Source organism: Meles meles, chromosome 10 (genome assembly GCF_922984935.1).
Source record: "Meles meles chromosome 10, mMelMel3.1 paternal haplotype, whole genome shotgun sequence".
NCBI classification, from domain to species: domain Eukaryota; kingdom Metazoa; phylum Chordata; class Mammalia; order Carnivora; family Mustelidae; genus Meles; species Meles meles.
In genome coordinates, this window is record NC_060075.1 from 49,606,869 (window position 1) to 49,625,767 (window position 18,899).

At 41.0% G+C, this 18,899-nt stretch overlaps 1 pseudogene; it reads left to right on the top strand.

The window, feature by feature from the left end:
- Nucleotides 1–3,628: 3,628 nt before the first annotated feature.
- LOC123951513 lies at nucleotides 3,629–4,440 on the top strand (annotated as a pseudogene).
- Nucleotides 4,441–18,899: the final 14,459 nt, after the last annotated feature.

An 18,899-nucleotide genomic window follows, 5' to 3' on the forward strand; every position in this document is an offset into this window, starting at 1 on the left:
TCTTTCCTTCTTTTGCGAATATAAAGGCTAAGAGAAGTTACATATGTTTTCACTTTGAACCTGTGGTTCTTTGGATTCCAAGGATACATGATAGAGAAGTTTTTTTGTTTGTTTGTTTTGGGGGCTTTTTTGGTTTTTGTTTTTTTCCCCACAAATCAGACACTCTCTATCTTGACAGAACTTATGGTCTATAAATTAATATAAAATACTCAACGTTCAAGCTTTCAGACTTCCGCTTTATTTTTTTTTAAGGATGCTTATTGCCAAGTACTCCTGAAAAATGCAAAGATGAGCACTTTAAGTTACTTACAGAAAAAATTTCACAAATGAACAATAAATTTTCCATCATTGCAAACATGTCTTGAAGAGAAAGTCTCTCTGAAGGTGACTATAATTGGTGATTGTACTTAGAGAGCGAAGAAGGGAGGGCTGAGAGTGAGGAGAAGGAAGATTTCTAACCTCAAGACTTTTGATATTTTTAAGTACAAAACATAGCAATTGTGAGTGAGGGCGTGTGCAGGGGGCAGGCAGATTTTAGAGGTGAATCTTTTTTTTTTTTTAAGATTTTATTTATTTATTTGACAGAGAGAGGGAGATCACAAGTAGGCAGAAAGGCAGGAAGAGAGAGAGGGGGAAGCAGGTTCCCTGCTGAGCAGAAAGCCCAATGCAGGGCTCAATCCCAGGACCCCGAGGTCATGACCTGAGCCGAAGGCAGAGTCCTAACCCACTGAGCCACCCAGACGCTCCTAGAGGTGAATCTTCTATTATCATCCACTTCACAAAATATATTCAAAAATTTCTTTATGCCATGTATTCTCATTTGTCTATGAACAACACTGTAACGATGTTAGAAATGTTCAACATTTGGACGTTCAACATGGGATGTGCTGTATGTCATTGAGGATTTTTAGCATGCTACTTGGTGTATATTTGGAGTACGTAAGCACAAAGCCTGGACCCCATCCTTTCCCTTAGCTTCTCCTTCTCCTTCCTCTTTACCCATTCCTTTCCTTTGCAATTACTGTGGCCATTACTTGAAAAAGAACAAAAAGCTTGAACTAAGGGAATTTTCTGTTTCACTTTGGTTGTTCTACAACTCATTATCCCTCAATTGACCACTGGAGACTCTGCTGCCATATATTTAAATCACCCTAGGCACTAGCTGGGGATGGATTTATCATGAAACTTTTACAACAGAGAGGGCCACAAGGAATAGAGTGCTTTTAAATGTCTCCTCCTCTGCAGGCAGGTGACAATTTCCCTCTTTGTTGAGTCCCTGTTGCTTTCCTATTACACTCAGATGTTTTTATTTTAAGAGGAAAGTATTATGGATGAACATAAAGTTTTAGTATCTGGGATGGTTGGATTGCACATCAGGTAGTTGGATATATTTTCCTATCTTTAATGTATTTTAAGATCAGTTATATTTAATGCTCCTGAGTCTTGCTGGTTCCCATGCTGGGTGAAAAAGAGACTTGCTGGAAACCTAGATAGCTTGAGTTTGAAGGAATTGTTTTGCTCAGACTTCCATCCAGGATATAAATCCATGCCATTGCATTCCTAATAAAACTAACCTTCTCAGGAATGGGGATAGTATTTGGGGTTTATGTGAAAAGTGAATCCAGAATTTATTGAGATCCTAAGTAACAAAAGAGCAGGGTCACAACATGGTGATTGGCAAGCACAGGACCACAGCAAAGTGTTGTGCAGGCTTTGCATTGTGAAAATCAAAAACTACAATGACCGATGTCCCCTAGAACGCCCATATACAACCTGAACAAATTACATGACAGCCCTAAGCAAAAGAGAGACAAATCAAAAACACAGCAATGAGACTGCACATAGGGTCAGGAACTCAAGCAAAGAACCTGAGTAGAAGAATCAAGGCCAAGAATAAGTTTTCAATTTTGGATGATGGATGCAACATTTGCAACAAGAGATTAAGTCTTTGCTTACTCATTCTAATCTGCCACGTCTTTACACGTATTCACCTTCATACGGTCTCCATGATCCTTACTACCTAGCCCAGTCCTGTGGTCCTCCATGACCATACTCTTTTCCTCCTGTTCCCTCTCAGGTCCTCACTTCTTTCAAGTTCCCCTGTGCTGACTCTACTAACAGAACTCCATCTTCTGGGACTCCAGTATGAATATAACACCTTAAAGATGGGCATATTAAAAAGCCAAACGATTCTGCTTCTACGAATTTTCTTAAAGAAAATAGTCATTAGTGGGGTGCTGGGTGGCTCAGTGGGTGAAAGCCTCTGCCTTCAGCTCAGGTCATGATCCCAAGGTCCTGGGATTGAGCCCCACATCGGGCTCTCTGCTCAGCAGGGAGCCTGCTTCCCTCCCCCCGCCACCATGCTTGCCTCCCTGTCTACTTGTGATCTCTGTCTGTCAAATAAATAAACAATTTTTTAAATGGAAAAAAAAAGAAAATAGTCATTAGTATTATTAATAATGACAATAATATGAAACAACGTAAACATCCAACAACAGCAAATCATTTAAATAAAGTATGTTATTGTTGTGCAATGGAGTACAAGGCAGTCATTTAAAATGACTTTGTAAGGGGCATCTGGCTGGCTCAGTTGGTAGAACGTGTGACTCTTGATTTCAGGGTTGTTTAAGTTCGAGCCTCACATTGCGTGTAGAGATTACTTAAGAATAAAATCTTTAGGGAGCCAGCTCCCCCCACCCCCGCCGTGCCTGCCTCTCTGTCTACTTGTGATCTCTGTCTGTCAAATAAGTAAATAAAACCTTAAAAAAAAAAAAAAAAGAATAAAATCTTTAAGGGGAACCTGCATGGCAAAGTTGGTTAAGTGGCCGACTCTTAGTTTTGGCTCAGGTAGTGATCTCAGGGTCATGAGACTGACCCCAGTGTGGGCTCCGTGCTCAGCACAAAGCCTGCTTGAAACTCCCTTTCCCTCTCCCTCTGCCCCTTCTGCTCATGCTCTCTCTCTCTAAAATAAATAAATAAATCTTAAAAAAAAAAAAAAAAAAGATGTGAGAGTGAGTTTAAAAATAAGATTATGGGGCACCTGGGTGGCTCAATGGGTTAGGCCTCTGCCTTCGGCTCAGGTCATGATCTCAGGGTCCTGGGATCGAGCCCTGCATCCGGGTCTCTGCTCAGCGGGGATCCTGCTTCACCCTCTCTCTCTGCCTGACTCTCTGCCTGCTTGTGATCTCTCTCTCTGTCAAATAAATAAATAAAATCTTTTTTAAATAAATAAATAAATAAATAAAAATAAGGTTACAATACATTATAACTGCAACTATTTTTTTAAACTCTCTCTAAAATAATAATAATAAAATAAAAATAAAACAAAAACTCTATCTAGACTTAAGAAAAAAAGGTTTGAACAATATACACCAAAATGTAAGCACTTTCTGAGTGGTGCCATTAAAATTTGATAACATTTATTGAAAAAACAACATATAAGTTGTTTTCCCAATTACAAAAGTAACACTTCTCACTGCATAAGATAGGAAGAAAAGAGAAGTCTAAAGAAAAATATGGTATTTACTTATAATTGTAAAATCCAGAAAAAAAGCTTATTAATATTTTGGAGTATATCTTTCTGAGCTCTTTTAAAATGGAAAATAAGTTTTTTTCTTATAAAAATAATATGTATTCTCTTTTTTGTGGCAATTTGGAGGCAGTCAGCTGCTTCAGAAGGAAACTGAACATCTCTTTCCCAACTAATGACTTCCGGAAACTCATTGAAGAAGACGATGACCACAAACCTCATACTTTTATGAGAAGCGTATGGCCACAGAAGTGGCTCCTGATGCTCTGGGTGAAGAATGGGAGGGTCGTATGGTCGAATCAGTGCAGGGGAAGGTAAACAAGGCTTCCCCATGAAGCAAGGTGTCTTGACCCATGGCTGAGACCACCTGCTGTTGAGTAAGGGGCATTCCTGTTACAGGCTAAGGAGAACTGGAAAAAGAAAACACGAATCTGTTCACAGTTCTGTTGTGGATGCCAATCCGAATGTTCTCAGCTTGGTCCTTGTAAAAAAAGGAAAGAAGGAAGACATTCCTGGTCTCACTGACATTCCTACACCTTGTTGCCTGAGATCCAAAAGAGCTGGCAGAACCCACACACTTTTCAATCCTTCGAAAGAAGATGATGTCGGCTAGTATGTGTGAGAAAGCTCCTAAATAAGGAGAGTAAGATGTCTAGAACAAAGGACCCAGGATTCAGCATCTTGCTACTCCATGTGTCTTCCAGCTTAAACACTGGTGTTTTGCTCAAAGAAACAGTGTACTAAGAAAAATAAGGAAGAGGTAGCAGAATATGCTAAACTTTTAGCCAAAAGAAGGAAAGAGGTCAAAGAAGAACTCTAGGATTGAACTCAAGAAGAACTCAAGATTGCCAAGAGACAGAGGCTGTCCTCTCAGAGCTTCTACCTCTAAGTCTGAGACCAGTCAAAAATGAGATTTGTTCACAGTAACAAATAAATGAGACATTAAAAAAAAACATATTCGGGTGCCTTGGTGGCTCAGTCGTTAAGCGTCTGCCTTCGGCTCAGGTCGTGATCCCAGGGTCCTGGGATCGAGTCCTGCATCGGGCTCTCCACTCGGTGGGAAGCCTGCTTCTCCCTCTCCCACTCCCCCTGCTTGTGTTCCCTCTCTTGCTGTGTCTCTCTCTGTCAAATAAATAAATAAAATCTTAAAAAAAAAAAACATATTCAATTTTGAAAACTGAAAATATAGATAAGCAAAAATAAAAACATATATTGAATAATTTTTATTTCCTTCTTTTATTTATCTTTATATTATAAATTTTCAATAATGAATATACATGGCTTCATAATAAAAAGAAAAAAAAATGTATTGATCATGCCTCTCCTAGTCCTCAACTTCACCAGAATCACAGGTTTTCAGTAAAGAAAATCACTTGATGTTAATGGATAAAAACAGCTTAGTATGAAAACCTCTTCCCATTTCAGCTGAGGTTTTCTGTAACTTCTGTTTTGTTCTAGGATAGGCAATAGCATGAAGTCTACAGAGACATACAAGCCACAGTGGAGAAAAAGACATTTGGGGTCAAGCAGGACCAAAGGCCCCAGAAACCACACTGCTGCAGGCTAGTCTTGGAGCAGAGCTTGCAAGGGGTCAATCGAGACAGGACTTGAACTCTCAGGAGCCAGGGAGAGTGCTAGTCATGCTTGCCAAAAATGTTATCCTATACCACAGAAGTAAACTAGGCAAACCTTCAAATATGGCTGCCTGGTCTGGGCTGGTGTGGCAGGGCTCCAGTCTCTGACTAGAGGACAGACTGAGCTCCATTTCCAGGGAATCTGGGGTGCCATACAAGTGAGTCGGAACACAATGAATCAGAACCCCATTACATGGGTTGGGAAGGCATGAGAGTGGTGTAGGGGCTACATTGGTACCCAGAGCTTGCTCTGGACCACTGGACACAGGACTTGGTTGGTTATAAAGACACTTGTCCAATCATGAATTCATTCAACAAGTATTTATTGAGCTTGAAGTATCAGGCTCCGTGTTAAGTGCCAGGGACATACTGTGAAAATACATAGGTGTAAAAGAGGAAGCTAGATCTTCAGCCAGTGTGGGCATCACACAAATAAACACAGCAACAGATAATAACAAATCCTTCAATGGTGAATCAGGAAGCTCTAGAGAACACCAAGGGTACAAATTTTTGGATTATATTCACTTTTTCTTTTGATTAAAAAAAAATTAAACCATTTTTGTGGTCCTCTAAAAGTACCACTGGCCCTAAGTATTGTGCCTACTGTACTAAATGTACTTAATGGATAAATTGGTCCTGGCCAAGGAAGGCAAAAGAAGCAAACAACAGAGCCTGACCCATCAACCCAAAGGAGTAAATATAAAGAAATTTCTAGAAGCCCTGCAAAGATGTTGGGAGACACTTGGAGGTTCTTAGAAGACTTCATTTGACCTTCGGACAAATAACAAATAATCTCATCACATATTAGTGAGTCCACTTACACTTCTGTAGTGCCTTTTGCATTTGTAAAGCACATCTTCTCTCAACCTTTCATCTGAGTAAGTAGAGTATGGAGTAGTCACCTACTCACTGGGCCAGACAATGTTAAACCAAGTGTTCAGTTACCTAGGTCTCCCTGGAAGACCAAGTGGTATCTGGCAAGATTATGGGCATTGAAGTCAAGTTAGATCTGGCTTTAGTATTCCTCACTACCAAGTCATAGTGGCATGACCTTGGGCAAGTTGCTTACCTTTGCTGAGCCTCCACTTCCTCCACTTATAGAAGAATTTAACCGTCATCTCAATATATCATTGTAGGGCTTCATGAAATAAGAGACCTAAAGCATCATTACAACTCAAAAATAGTTTAGGACTGTTTTATGACTATTTTTTAAAGCTTCACAAAGAAAGCTAGAGCTTAGGATACTATCAAAACCAGAGTATGTTCTGCTTACAGGGAGCACCTACATAGATCGTGTGTGTGTGTGTGTGTGTGTGTGTGTGCGCGCACGCACATGCACACATGCGTGTTTGCACATGTAGACATATAGGTTTTAGAGGAAAGACAGGTGAAGGAGAAGAATAAAACTGTATTGAAAATCTGTGTTAGCCAGTGTCTCTGTGAAAGCTATAGTATAGAAGTTGGGAGCTGAAAAAAAAAAATAAAATAAAATGAGTTTGGGAGCTGGCTGTATGCACTAGCTGGCCAGGTTGAAACTGGGTTTGGGTCTCCTATTATCTTTGGAGGTTTTCAGTGCTTGCAGATGAAAATGACTTCTGAACTTTCCCGAGTAGATTTCATGAAGTATATCTGGTAAATTACCAATAAAACTTAACTGAGTTCATCATATGTCAGGAGACCCTTAAAGCTGCTGTCATAAAACTCTACTGATGAAAGAGTATCTTATTGATTGCAATCATTATTGTCTCAGCCCGCCCAGTCAAAAGCAAATATGCATTACACCCCTTGAGAAAACACATTTCAGAACCACGCCAACTTTATGAGACAGGCCTAAGAGATGAAAGCATTTATTCAAAGTCCCATTGTGATTTTTCAAGAGACCCGTCTCAACCAAAAAGGTCTCTACAATCCAGAAAACTCTGCAGATTCATGCCTGGCCAAAGCCATGTGGTCTGATTAGAAAGATGTTCCCAAACTCTAGCAGCCTAATTTGCTATTTTATACTATATTAACATTTCATACCTATTAACTCAGCACGACTATTTATCTGAAAATAAAATCAGTTCTTGCTTTCATATAACAAAGAAGAATTGCAGTTTATAATGAACGAAATTCTCATACATGATAGCATAATAGAAATCATTATGTTTCCTTATTACAAAGATACTTAATTAGCAAAGATCTTCATTTTCCTCTGATGGGGGAGGGGCAAACACTATTCTAAGCACATAGCTGTCCCTTAGGTGCATCAAAACTTGCATCTTGCAAATTCCTTTTGAGACAATGCCTTAGAATGAAATAGAATATAGATTTGGTATGAGGTTTTGAAGAAGAGAGTACAGTGATCTATTAAGTGGCAATTGCGTTTCTTGGGAATCAACCAGGGAATTTAGTCTCCCTGGATCTTCTCCACAAATTTTTTACTCTGCCTGCATAAAAACACCCCTTGAAATTCTCTGCATAATTAGTAGGGTGTTTTGTATTTTTCTCTACTGCTCTGGAGGTTCTTAGAGAACATCAAAAATTTAAGATATATTAAATATAATCCCAGAAGTTATAGTAAAATGAAGTTTGGAAGTAAAACAATTTTTATATAAATAATTACATTTAGTGCTGTGCAGGTGTAGAAAAATTGGTATTCTCATGCATTGCTGGTTGCATGGTACCACCCATATGGAAAATAATGTGTAATGTGTAACATTAACCATACAAATGTTTAATTCTCTGACCCAGTGATTCTCCTTCTGGAACTCAACTCTGTTACATCAGCCCCAAATAGGGCATAGGTGAAGATGGTCTCTGAGATATCATTTAGGGAAGTAAAAACTTAAAGTGGCTGAAGTATAAGTAATTAAAGAGTAGGAAAAAATTCAGATGGCTTACCTGGCAACACTTGAGAGATACCAGAAAGACCCCTTTACTTGATCAGCTAAGATAGTCTGAAATATTACCAAATAGTGTTAAAAGCTTTGTATCTATGAGTTTCCTATTCAAATGTAGCTTTTTATAAAAACAAATAGAAAACAAATAGCAACATGGGAAAACATAAATCCAGCTATATCAAAAATTATAGTAAGGGGTGCCTGGGTGGCTCAGTGGGTTAAGCCTCTGCCTTTGGCTCAGGTCATGATCTCAAGGTCCTGGGATCAAGCCCCGCATCAGGCTCTCTGCTCAGCAGGGAGCCTGCTTCCTCCCTCTCTCTGCCTACCTCTCTGCCTACTTGTGATCTTTGTGAAATAAATAAATAAAATCTTTTTTAAAAAATTACAGTAAATGTTAATGAACTAAACATTCCAATTAAAAGATAGAGGGCACCTGGGTGGCTCACTCAGTTAAGCGTCTGCTTGGGCCATGATCCCAGGGCCCTGGGATTGAGCTCCTCATCTGGCTCCTCGCTCTGCAGGGAGCCTGCTTCTCCCCTGCCTGCTATTTCCCCTGCTTGTGCTTGCTCTCTGTCTCTCTGTCTCTCTTTCTATCTCTCTGCATCAAATAAATAAATAAAATCTTAAAAAAAAAGAGAGAGAGAGAGATTAGCAGACTTGATTTTTTTTTTAAAAGTGACTCAATGATTCAACTATATGCTATCTACAGAAGACATAACTTAAATAAAAGGACCCAAGGGAGCACCTGCGGTGGCTTAGTTGTTTAAACATCTGACTCTCGATTTCAGATCAGGTCATGATCTCAGGATCCTGAGATAAAGACTTGTATCAAGCTCCTTGCTGGGTGTGGAGGCTGCTTAAGGTCCTCTCCCTCCCTCTGCCTCAATCCCGCTCGCACTCTTTCTCTCTTTCAATAAATAAACAAACATATGAAAGGAGGCGAAGACTTTGAAAATAAAAGGACAGAAAATGATATTATTATGCAAATGTTAACCATAAGAGAGTAGTGTGGCTATAAAGTCAGACAAAGTAGACATCAAGACAAGGAATATTACCAGAGATAAAAAGAAACATTTCGTAACGATGAGAGTCAATTCATTGGAAGATGTAACAATTTTAAATTTGTATGTGCTTATTAACATAAACTTCAAAATACAGAAAGCAAAATTGATAGAATTAAAAGGAGAAATAAATAAATCCAAAATCATAAGGGGATAATTTTACAGTCTTTGAGTTATTGATAAATCACGGATAGTTTGGCTCAGAATCTTCTCCAGGATTGCTTATAACTTAGCCCCGAAGACGTGGGTCACAGGGAAAATCCCCTTCGATTCTGGGAGAAGGTGAAGAACAGGCTTTAGATTGATATGGCAGAGGGAAAGACTGATGGGGAGTTGGAACAACAGGATAGTTCTAGGGTCATATAGGAGAGAAAGTAAAATAGGTGAACAGATAACAAGGAAGGGGTGGTAGGAAGATGTGAATGGAACCAGAAAAAATGTGATATCAGCTTGAATTGTATTTCAACACTTATTGAGTAATCCTGGAAAGTTCATAAACCTCTCTAATATTCTGACACCCATAAAAATGGAGAAAATAAGACCTGCCTATGGCTAAATGTGGAAGTTAAACACACATGTAGTAAGTGCCAGCAATACAGTAACCCCTTTCTCACAGTTTCTTGATAGTGACTCTTGTACACAAGGTTTCTGCAAAGAACAAGCAAAGGAACTAGGTAAGGATCCCAGGATCCAAATCATTATGGAAGGAAGAAGAATAATTTACCTAGTCCCAAGAAGGTACAGACAACTTTAAGACAGCTCATCCTCTAGGAGTGCCTTCTGGCTGCTATCTCCTTTGGCAACGTGAAAATTGTTCCATGCTAGTCTTTATTTTGCTTTTTAAATATTTATTTATTTATTTGAGAGAGAGAGAGAGAGAAAGCAAACAAGAGCAGGGTGAGGGGCAGAGGGAGAAGCAGACTTCCTACTGAGCAGGAAGCCTGATGCAGGGCTCCATCCCAGGACCCTGAGATCATGACCTGAGCTGAAGGCAGACGCTTAACCAACTGAGCCACCCAGTGCCTCCCAAAGCTAGTCTTGAATCATCATGAGAGTCTGTGCTAGTGTTCTCCCTTCCTATCTAAGGGCATGGGCATGTGCTTTCTCAAGGAATTAAAACTGTCTCGAGAAATTTACTAAGATTTTTAGCAATCATCAGTTCACCAACTTCCAGGCAGACAGGACCTTATATAAGATTTCTCTGGAAGATGAATTCTTTTCTTCAAAATTTCCAGGCAAAGCTAAATTCCCCCTCCTTTCTCAAAAGTACCTTTTAGACTCTCCTTTTTTACATCATGTCTTACCTATCTTACCATATTCCTCAGTATCTATGACTCACAAGACCGAGTTATTTAAAGCTGAACATGGTTACAACATGCTATAAGAGCTCAGAAGAGGGAGAGCCTTTCTGCGTTTTGGGATAAACTTAAACCAGTGCAATGTATTCTTAGCCTTAAAGAAAGGGCAGGGTTTTGATCCATGTTGGCAGGGGGTTGGAAATGAAATCACAGCCTGGATAGGGAAATGTGGATTATGCTGGGGAGGAACAAATGATGGTCAGGGCCATAGGGGAACAGAGGGAAGAGACCAAGATAAAAATGTGACACTAATGTGGAGAGCCACACACACCAAAAGAAGACTCATGACTTTATTTGGTAGGTAATGACAGCATTCGGAGCTTTTGCTGATATACGTAATCAGAGCTGAATTTTAGGAAGGTTAATCTAGCAGAGAGTTTTGAGGGGTAGGAGGAAAGTTGGGATAAGAGGTGAAAGATGGGTTAGGAAATCCTTTCAACCATTTGGGCCAAAGTTCCCAAGTGACTGAATGTCAATGAAAGCAGTGGAAATGAAGACAAAGGGGAGTGTGAAGCCTTGAGGACAGAAAGCGTTCTAATTCATCTTTATGTCCAGAGCCTGGCTCTCAGCAACTATTTCTTGAGCTGGAGTTGCTGTTCACCTACAAGATTTAACAATGAAGAAGTGAAACAGAAGGAGGAACCACAAAGAGATAATGTAAGAAAGACAAAAAGAGAGGAAGACATAGAAAGAAAATGTAATGATAATAATTAAATACAGAGAACTTTATCTCAAGTCTCAAAGTCCCTGACTCAAGACTCTTAAAATCACTGCTCGCTAAATAACTCTAAACACATGTTGAACTGATGGTAGATCACCTTGTATCTTTATGTCTAAGTAATATCATATTTGCTTCATCCTGTTATTCCAAAAGAGGTGCCATATGGATCAAATAAAAGAAAATTTAAGGAAATGTATTTCAATTTATTGTCCCTATAGTCCACATTCTTGGGGATCTACTATGTACCAGGCACTGTGTTAAGCATTTTATGTGAATCACCTTGTTTGATTTTTTTCAACTATCTCATGAAGTAGATTTTACAATTCTCTTCTAACAGGTAAGGAAATTGAGATTTAGTAAAAACCAAAGCCAGGATTTGTACATGGGCAATTTGATTCCAGAGTGGAGATCATCTTCCCAGTACACTGGGCCACCTTCTAAGGAAAAAAAAAAAAAAATCATGACAATCAGAATCTGAAATACAGGTAGGTGCTCAGTGAGGGTTTCTCCTCAGCAATTTATTTAAAGATAAATGTCAAGTTGTCGGAGAAGTAACTCTCTCCTTAGAACCCTGTTTTTCCAAGTCCGGGTTTTCCCCCTCAGAAGTTCCGCACTAAAAAGATATATACGTGACCTTTCCTTCTAAAGGAGGATTTGGAGGATATGCCTCAGGGACAGGGCAGCTGTGTATTAGTCGGGGCTTCTGTTGCAAGCAACAGAAGTGAATTGACAAAACTCACAAGGGGATGAGGGAATTTAATGGAAAAATCTGGAAATGCTGAAAGAGTAGGACTGGAGGCCCTAAGGATGATCACCTCAGGGTGCCTCCGATGGAAGGAATTAATAACTGCCATCTTTGTCTCGCAGACCCCACTGAGAGTCAGATTCCCAAGAGAGAACAAATTGGCCAGGCTTAGGTCATGTGACCATCCCTCCACCAGGAGACGACAAGGTAGTCTCACCAAAACTGCACACAGGAGAGTGGAATCTGCAAAAGACAATCTGGTTACCGAAGAAGAGAGGACCGGATGCTGCGCAGACCAAAAGAGTAGGTGCCCATTACATACTGGGGAGCAAGAATTTCCTGAGAAGCAGGTATGCCCAGGTGTACGGAGGAGAGTCACCTGGAGTCTTGCAGTACCACACAAGGAATTGAAAAAGTGACTCTCCCCACTGTTCCTCCAGCAGCTCTAGATTTAGTTATAATCATATGTTACAGTATCATTAGGCCAGTAGCATGTGAAATCAACTAGGAACATCTCATTTTAAACTTTGCTGATTTTTCACATTTGCTTTGCATTCTTAGTAATGATTTCTTGCTCTATTTTTATGCCTCCTCAGATAAAGTGCTATCATACATGATGTTAGCCCCATTAGACATGAAGTAAGCATTATTTATGATTATAATCAGTGTTATGAAGCATTAAAATAGAACAGAAAATGATTTCAACAGGCCTTTTCAAAGGCTTGAAAGTTGGGGCTCAATTTGTCAGACTTTTGCTTTCCTCATACCATAGGGTGGTGAGGAGTAGTGGAGCAAAGCTGGTTAATGGTTCAGGAGTCTTTTGCTCAGAGTATTACATGAAGATGCTTGGATATTTCCCAGATGACACTGCGGAAGGATGGGACCCTGCCGGAAATCCAGCTTCTTTGACAAGTTGAGTAGGAGTGAGGCTTTCCTCACTCTTGGAGGTTTTAACCTTGGAGGGGGGTTTGATGGGTTGCCCATGGTAAAGTGGAATTCATGGATAACTCAGGGTACAGACCAGGTGGCAGACAGCTCAGACAAAACACAGCTAGACCAGGGCAGTACCATAGCAGCAGTGAAACACATTAATGCTTATGTAAAGCCACTGTTAGGGGAGAAGTGGCTTTTCTTTTCTTCCCCTTCTCCTTGTCTTGTCTTTGTCCTTCTTCCTCTTCTTCAAACTGGCTAAACCTTCCTTCTATATTGACTTATATAGCACAAAGATACTTAGGGGAAGTTACATTGAAAGAGAAGTAGGTGGGACGCCTGGGTGGCTCAGTTGGTTAAGTGTCTACCTTTGGCTCAAGTCATGATCTCCGAGTCCTGGCACTGAAGCTTATGTCAGGCTCCCTGCTCAGTGGGGAGTCTGCTTCTCCCTCTGCTTCTCATCCCACTCATGCTCACACACACTCTCTCTCTCTCTCTCAAATAAAATCTTTAAGAAAGAAAGAAAGAAAGAAAGAAAGAAAGAAAGAAAGAAAGAAAGGGAAGTAGGAACACAAGAGAAAAGTAAAATAGAAAGGGAAAAAATGAAGCTGATTTTAGATTTAGATTTTGGATAATGAAGTCACTATAAGGTTTTCATTAAAGAGATAAAATTCAATTAAACAAAAACTTTAAGCTCTAATAATGAGAATGGTTAACTTTCTTTATGCCTCATATTTTTCAATTCAATAATCATCTTAAGTTATACTTAGTTATAGTATTCATTTAGCACTTTTTTAAAAGGCTGGAAATAAGGCTTTCCTCTGCCCTTAGGCAGAATGCCCTGGACATTATGAAGATGAATACCTTCGATGCGACTACCATGATGCATATGCTTCTTGCTGATGGAGGGGCCGGGGCAAGATGGTAAGGAATAGCAGGAGTACAGCTGGGGACACATCCGTGTCTTGAGTGTTCCTACTTTTCACCCTTGACATTTGCCGGATGCCGAAAACTGGAGGGCATGTCTCCAACTTTCACAGATATTTTTCTTGACCAACTCACCCAATAGGTCTCCCTGCAGGATCTTAGGGTCTCCTTGGGCCAGAATACTGGGTACAAAGAAATTTTCCTTTGTCCTTGACCTGAAGCTAGAAATCATAGCTAACCATGTTTAACATCTATGAGCTAAGAAGTAAATGTTATCGTTGTTCCTCTTTACAATTAGGAAAGAGGCTAAAACAAGATAAATAACTTTAATCAAGTCACATAGCTGCAAACTGATAATCAGAACTTGAACTCAGGCAGTCTGGCTCTAGGACATTTCCTTAACTGCCATGTTCTACTTCCTCTAGCTAATTCTAACTATTTACTCCTTAATTCGGGGGGCATCTTGGTGGTTCAGTCAGTTAAGCACCTGCCTTCGGCTCAGGTCATGATCCCAGGGTCCTGGGATCAAGCCCCACATCAGGCTCTCTGCTCAGTGCAGAGCCTGCTTCTCCTTCTCCCGCTCCCCACTGCTTGTCTCTCAAATAAATAAAATCTTTTTAAAAATAATAATAAATAAATACTCCTAATTAGAAAGTGTAGATAGGTCATTCTCAAGTAACCCAAACTCCAAGCCTTTCTGAGAGTAGAAGCAAATCATGTACTCTCTCTGCCATAAAGGAACACTAAGCCAAAAAGTAACATAAAAACTGGTTTGAAACTGGCAAACCATAGGGCGTGAGCAGAGAAGGCTATGGAACAACTCTACCGCACACATGTGACTTCCATGGGAAAAGAGAAATCTCTCTCTTTTTCCAAGAGATTGGAAAAAGCTAGCCCACACGCCCAAGAATAAGAGAATTCCTACCCAACAAATACCAGATAGGAGAGTAATTTAAACTGGAAACTAATCTGAAGGACCTGCAAAATACATGTTTTTTAAGTGTTAGAAGTCCTGATATACTACAACATGGGTGGGCCTGGAAAGTGTTACGCCAAGTGAAAGGAGGCTGTCATGGAAGACCACCCATTTAATGATTTCATTTATATAAAATGGCCAGGATAGACAAATTTACAGAGACAGAAGGTAGATGAGTGTTTGTCAAGCACTGGGGAAGTCGGGGAAAGAGGAGTAACTGCTATTGGGCATGGCATTTCTTTGGAGTGATGAACATGTTCTGAAATCACATTTTGGTGATGACTGCCCAACTTTGTGACTATACCCAAAACCACTGAGTTGTATACTTTAAATGGGTGAACTCTATGGTATATATCTCAATAAGGTGGTTTTTTAAAAAAAGAAGACCTAGAAAAAAGGATACCTGTATTCTTTTTTTTTTAAAGATTTTATTTATTTATTTGACAGAGAGAGAGATCACAAGTAGAGAGGCAGGCACAGAGAGAGAGAGAGAGGGAAGCAGGCTCCCTGCCGAGCAGAGAGCCCGATGCGGGACTCGATCCCAGCACCCTGGGATCATGACCTGAGCCGAAGGCAGCGGCTTAACCCACTGAGCCACCCAGGCGCCCCAAGAATACCTGTATTCTTCACACACACACACACATATGCGCACACACACACACACAAAACCCACTACAAATCAAAGATCCGAGATCAAATTGCAAAAAAGAAATAGAATATTGTTTTCAAGCTTGAGATAAATTATATTTGTATATATATTAAAAATTAAAAAGGGAGAGGGGCGTCTGGGTGACCCAGTATGTTAAGCATGTGACTCTCGGCTTTGGCTCAGGTCCTGATCTCGGGGTCATGAGATGGAGCCCTGCATCAGGCTCTGCACTCAGCAGGGCATCAGCTCCAGCTTTTCTCTCTCCCTCCCTCACTCTCTCTAAAATAAATAAATAAATCTTTTTTTAAAATCTTAAAAAATAAAAAAGGGAAGGTGGGGAGGGTGAAAAACAATAAAATTTTTTTAAAAGATTTTATTTATTTATTTGACAGACAGAGATCACAAGTAGGCAGAGAGGCAGACAGAGAGAGAGGAGGAAGCCGACTCTCTGCTGGGCAGAAAGCCCGATGTGGGGCTCGATCCCAGGACTCTGGGATCATGACCTGAGCCGAAGGCAGAGGCTTTAACCCAGTGAGCCACCCAGATGCCCCGAAAAACAATAAAACTAAAGTTAAAGAGGAAACAAAGACCTAAACTAATGGCGCTCTCTCTTCTCAGCAAACCGTAACTAAATATGGCTGCCAGAGACCTGACAGCGGCTTTGCTTTGAGGGTCCGTGGCAGTGAGGGTGGAAGGGGCAATGGCACGCCCAGCTACTGTGCAATCAGGAACTCCCCTGAGGGTTTGGTGCAAGGGGTTCCAGTCTTGAGACAGAAAAGGTAACTGTCTGTGGCTGTTGGGGACCCATGGCCTACTACTGACCCTATGAAATCCAAGGAGGCCCAGGCCTGGCAGGAAGTGCTATTATAGACACCATCTATTGGAACTGTGAGGGTTCAAGTCTAGTCATAAACCTACATTTCCATAGGTCCCAGACAAAAATAAATACAGACTCTTATTTCTAAGTCCTCCCCTCCCTTCTGCCTTTCTCAGAGGGCTGATCGGCTTGCATTTCTATGAAAGCATGGATGAGTTCAGCCTTCTCTAAAGTATCTCTTCACGGTTTCATCCCTGATGAACGGCACAGGTTTTTGCCATTTAAAAGATGCACGATCCAGCTGTCCTTTTCACCTGCTGCAACTTCTTCCTAACCTCTCTGGGACTAAGGAGAGAAGAGCGAAGTTTAATGATCCTGACCTGAGAACGTCCCTCCCACGTGAGAAGAGGCTCTTTTGTGCGTACACCCCAGATAATAGTTTGTTTTAACCAGTAGTGATCTGTCATTCTAATTATTTGCTTATAGTTTCAAAGGTTGGTATGTATTTAACCTTCTAGGTTTTGAAAAAAAGAATTAGCCACTTTGGCTAACATCAAGTGTCATACATTGAAGCCTGATAAGTTGAAAGTTAAATGTTTTAAGACCCCTAAAGTAATAATCACTAAGTGGTTAATTTCAAAACACACATGATCCATTGGCTCCCAGAGGAAGAAGTGCCCATCACAGAACCACGCCACTGGCACCAGGCCAGGGTTTTCTTCCTGGGCCTTTTGAACATCTAGATTCCTAGGCAACTAATTATCTCTCTGAGCCTCCCAGTTTCTGCTTTTTAGAGTTGCTGGAGGCCCATCCTATCCACAAAGGGGACAGAGAGAGATGTTCTCCCTCTGTGCTGAAATCCAGAAGAGCCAGCTCTAAATGAAAGTCCAGATGCCCTCCTGCAGCCACTGCAGGAAAGGCTGTCTACGAACACCCCAAGGGAGTCTTGCCCAAAGGTCCAGATCAACACTGTCTGCCTCCCTACTCACAGGCTGGCTAATTACCAAAAAGTACCAATGCCTGGCCCGGTCCTAGAGGGAAGCACTTTAATTTATATCCCCTCCCCCCCCAAAAGCTTGTTATATAATCCAAAATAATCAAATGACATGTAGACTTGAGTCCATGAATAGCTCTTGTGCAGGAAACAAGGAAGGCAGGCCTCTGGCTGGCTGAGACCCGGCTGGGGTCTGGCTGAAATCTGAATTCAGATTTAAAGGGCAGATCAAGTTTTTTCCTTTGTCAAAGGATAGGGAAAGTAGGGTCAGTATTTACGAGGCTATGGATCTCAAGCTTCAACCACAGAGAGGAACAGTTCAAACAAGAAATAAAATTTCTTCTTAGATCAAAGCAAACTTATCAAAATACAGATAAGGTTAAATGAAAAAAGGAAAGTGCTAAACAGGAGCATACGTATATCAACCTCTGATACAAAAAAATAAAAGCAAATGAAAGCTTGGATCAGAAATATATACTCCTACTTGCTGGGGTGTGCTTAAGGAAATGCTAGAAGGATAAACCAGTAACTAGAAAACAATGGTTATTTGCTTTGGGGGTGGAGAACCCAGAGCACCATGGACTGGACAGGCATGGGAGCCTTGCATATGTTTTTGGTTTTGCTTTTGGTTTCCTGTTTTGTTTTGTTTCTTACCATCTGCTCTGGGTGCTTAGGAAGTAACAGGAACAAAACTGCTCCCTCAAGGAGCTTATATTCCAGTGAGAGAAAACAGATGTAAACACATCAACTAAGTGTGCTGTATGGTACATCCCACGGTCATGAAAATTTTTTAAATAGGGCTAAGGACTGTAAGGTAATTAGGACACAGTCCGCACTAGTAAGTAAGATGGTCAAAATAGGCTCGATGGGCAGCATCTGCACTAAGATATGAAGACAGTAAGGGGCTAGGAAGATGGATCTTTGGGGAAGTGTGTGTGGGGCAGAGGGAACAGGTACAGCAATGTTCTCAAGGAGGGCCACTGTGCCCCAAGGGACATTTGTCAATGTCCGGAGACCTGTTTGATTGTCATGCAGTGGGTTGGGGAACCCTGCTGGCATCCAGTGGGGAGAACCCAAGGATGCTGCTAAACGTATTAGGACAAACGGTACAGTGCCCACCAAAAAGAATTATCCAGCCCAAAATGTCAGTAAGTGCCACAGTTAGGAGAGCTTGAACTAGAACAAAGTCCCTGAGAAGGGAGAATGGCAGGTTCGCAGGCCAACCTGGCCGTCAGACAAGAAGTTGTCCTTCTTCTATCTGAAGACTGGTTGGGAGCTACCGCTGAATCCACACTCACACAGCTTCCGCAGCAAACACTCATTCTGCCTCCCGGTGGCGCCCCCCAAACCCCTTAGAATGAAGAACGATGTTTTCCTAAGAGCCCGATGTTCATGAGGCCACTTTGCAACAGTGCCCTCACTTCATATAATCATGCAGAGCTGTGTTCCTTCTTCCTTCTCTCCCCTCCCCCACCCCACGCGCAGCCCCACTGCCAAACACAGCTTCGAGAAGACCAAAGGACACGCAACTTCTTCTGTTCTATTCTGTTCTTCACTGTGGGTGGAGAAAAATTCAAAAGGAGAACATTGCCTTGTAAGACCAGAATGATGCCTTCGGTTAGCGAGATTAAAGAGAAATGAGGAAGATGGATATAAACAAAAAATAATGGAGAGGG